The sequence below is a fragment of the Silene latifolia genome, chromosome X (assembly GCF_048544455.1).
Source record: "Silene latifolia isolate original U9 population chromosome X, ASM4854445v1, whole genome shotgun sequence".
In the NCBI taxonomy this organism is placed as follows: Eukaryota; Viridiplantae; Streptophyta; class Magnoliopsida; order Caryophyllales; family Caryophyllaceae; genus Silene; species Silene latifolia.
Genome location: NC_133537.1, coordinates 260,870,620 through 260,874,642, shown reverse-complemented (window position 1 = coordinate 260,874,642; position 4,023 = coordinate 260,870,620).

The following is a 4,023-nucleotide window of genomic DNA, read 5'->3' as shown; positions in this document are numbered from 1 at the left end:
TCTGAACTCCCGTGTTGCCTTGACTTAGTTTATTAATTACGTATTAATTAACTATTATTCGTATTATCGCCTAAATCCTGTTCGTTTATTTATTCTTTTTCTCAAATTATCCGTTTTAAAAGTATTTTCGACATAAATCATTTAACCCGTTGTAATTATTGTAATTCTTCTTTGTTGTATTATTATTGTATTCCTTGTATTGTATCACTTGTATGCCTTCACATGTAATCGATCCTAAATCTCAACTTTGACCCAAATGCATGTTAAATTACGTGTTAACCGACTTAGTCTAATTCTCACATGTTAGGATTAAAACGTTGGATGTTGCATTGCATGCATATAATCGACAATATATCGAGTATAGAAAATTTCCCTAATCATTAGTAGAGGCCGCTATCGAGGCGGGCGGGATTAGGTGTTCGATAAAAAGAGCTTCCTAATACGTACCCTCACCCCTTACTCCAGATCTCTGTGAACATCCGTGTTCATTGGCATCCAGGAGAGTCATTCTAGACATAGAATGCTAAGGGTAACGAGTTCTTGGTGTTCATGTCACTACTTTGTGTCTTGACATGACACGAGGTATTCGAACGGTTCCAATTTCCCATAAAAATTGGTGGCAACTCCACAAATGCAAACGCTTGTTTCCCAAGCGCCCCCGTGGCCCCATGTCCACAGTTTGGCGACTCCGCTGGGGATAATACACTTACGTGTAGCCAAAAGGGTGAAACTTGAACAAGGTTAGGGAATAGTTTGTACAAGACAATTGTCGATTTTCATAACTCGGTCTTCCTAGATCGTTTATTCGGCCTTCCTAGGCCCAACCCAACCCAACCCATTCGACCAATCGTCCAGTCTAAACGGTCCTAATTCTTATTTGGGCCTAAGGATGGATAGCGATTGACATCATCCATACCATGGTACTTACTCTTGATTGTATCAAGGACTTTCACTACTTGAGGAAATGGACTAGGAATCGGCCTTACTCTTGTTTTGTACGAGCCTCTCCACAGACTTCGGGTTTGATTGTTCGGTATGGCAACCCACCCTTTAAACCAAAACCCATTTAAATGCACTTAGCATCCCGTTATAATGCTTCTATATTGTTTGTACCATACGTGATCACCCTTTTCTAAACAAAACCATTTTTGTAAATTCAAAATCCTTCTTTAAAATGTAAAATTTCGAAAACTTGGGCCTAATATTAGCGCAAAACAAGCCGAAACTCTGTCCATTTGTCGAGTCAAAATTCGGGCCTCAAAACCCATTTCATAACCTCACTTCGAGTCCACTCCTACAACTACACTGAAGTTGACTAGGACCAACATTTTTCAAATTTTGTCATTTCTTCAAAACTCACTTGACACAAGTGGCACACTCCCACTTCACGAGTCGAAACATTTCTTTTCGAGTAAGTGTGCTAGAGTGGTCGATCGTGTTTTGATTCGTCGTCGATCTCTTATTCAGTTTCCAAGATGCCTGAAACAAGCGACGTGAACTTCAACCAACTCCAGAATGGTAATGATCAAATCCTAGCCGCGCAAGCTCGTATCCAAGTTACTCAAGACCAAGTGTATGATCGCCTTGACACCATTGAGGGCCGAATATATGCCGTGGAAACGAGGATGCCTCCTTGAGAAAGTGAGATCGCCGATGACTTCGTGAACGACTTCGGGGACAAAAACCCTCCCATGGGTATGACTGCAGCTGAGAAACAACTCCAATACTTAGAGGAGCAATTGATGTATCTCAAAGGGGATGACATTTATAGGGAGAATAATCGTAAATATGAGGCTGTGAGTTCCAAGTTGCCAACCAACTTCAACATGACGGATATCCCTAAATTCAAGGGGCATGAAAACCCTTTGAACCATATTCGTGCCTTCAAGGATTAAATGTCTATCAAAGGCATTAAACCCGAGATGTTCTTAAGGATCTTTCCTTCATCTCTTGACACAATCCCAAAACAATGGTTCTATTCGCTAGAGCATAAGAAAATCGCTACTTGGGATGACGCCGCAATCGAGTTTGCTAAGCAATATGCGGATAATGCTGAAATCCAAGTCAACATGCGCACTTTCGAGGTTCTTACCCAAAATGACAAAGAAGGTTTCACCGATTTCCTAAGTCGGTGGAGGAAGACTAGTACTCAACTTGTTGAACGTCCAGATGAGGCTACCCTTGTGGAGAAATTCGTGGATAACCTAAAGCCCATCTACGCAAATAATTTAAGGTATCAAAACATCAAGACTTTCAAAGATTTGACTGTATTAGGGACAAGGATCGAAGATGACATTCGTAAAGGGCTCTTGTCCAAAACGATAGGTCGTGGATATCAAGGCTCAACAAGTCATTCTTACGGCTCTACTAACAAGACTGATGAACTTAACCTCCTTGAGCCATCTAAGAAGAGTACCCCTCCATGGAAATTCACAAATCTAGGGGACACGTATTCCAACGCTCTGAAAAGATTGATGAAACTTGGGAAACTTCAACCCATAGGCCCTACACCCGAACCAGAAAAGAAATCCAAGTTCTGGTATGAGAATTCGTACTGTGAATACCATAGAGGTAAGGGACACGATACAGAGAAGTGCTACAAATTGAAAAATGCACTTCAAGATATGATTGAAGACGGTCGCCTACCAATACCATCTGGAGGTAAGCCTAACAACACTAAGAATCCTCTTGGAGTCCTAGTGATTACAAATGAAGAATCTACCATAGATTGTTCACATCTCATTTCTCCAGTCGAAAACGAAGTTAATGCAATAGAAAATGAAAGGAATTACTCCACCATTTCCCCAACCATCACTAATTTCATCGCATGGGCAAAAAGTGTGGATAGGAAAGTCATGGAACTAGAGAGTGCAGTGGCAACCCTACGTGGCCCCAACGCCACACCTAAAGAACGTGCACCACTAGTTTTCTCTCAAAACACTACAATGCAAGAAGTAGTAGCCATGGTTGATGAACTAGTCAACCAAATTATCCAATCAGAAGCTGAAATCATGAGAATGAGGGAACTTGTTACCATCAGCGGAATATGGGCCGATGATGATGAAGATGAGTATCTCACTGAGCACTACTTAGTCAAAGTCAGTGAGGAAATAGTCCAAAATTGTGAAGATCAAGATGTAGATCACCTCACTCGTTCAGGGCGCCCATACCAAAATACTTCTCAAAATGGTCCCATAGCAAACGGTCCAACCAATGTGGTCACACCAAATGATAACGAAGAAGGCTCTATCGACCATCTACTAAAGCAACTACAAAAGACAAAGGCTGATCTTTCAGTCTAGCAACTAGTGTCAAGCTCATTCCCACATCGCCAAGCCTTACTGCAAGCTTTGGCCAAAGTAAATGTGGCACATAACTCTACACCCGACGACGTGGTCAACTTGGTCTTCCAAGAATCACCAAAGCTAAGTAATCCTATTACTTTCTCGGATGAAGATTTGCCAACCTTCGGTGCTAGTCATAACTTGGCTCTTTATATCACCGTCATTCGCTTAAAGAAGAATGTGCCAATGACCTTAGTAGATGATGGCTCCGCAGTCAATGTCATACCCTTGAAAATGGCATACAAATTGGGCATGAAAGAATCAGATTGGACCCCTACCAACCAAGGTGTTCGCGCATATGATGGTACACAACGAAATGTGGTAGGACTTGTTGACCTAACCATAGCCACAGGGCCGATTGAGCGAAAGGTCAATTTCCAAATAGTGGACATTGAGGCATCCTTCAACATACTTCTGGGAAGACCCTGGATTCACGTTTCCAAAGCAATAACATCCACACTCCACCAGAAAATCAAAATCCCACTAAATGGTAAGGTGGTGACGATCACTTCGTCACCCATCAAGGCAATCATCGAAAAGAAGTCAAGCAATCAAGTCCTTACAGATCCAGTACATGAACTTGGGGGCTTCCATATCATAAATGTCATAGAGAGCGAATTGGCACCATTATACTTCAATCCCTACTCTAACTTAGTGGTCAACCACATACTTAAAACCC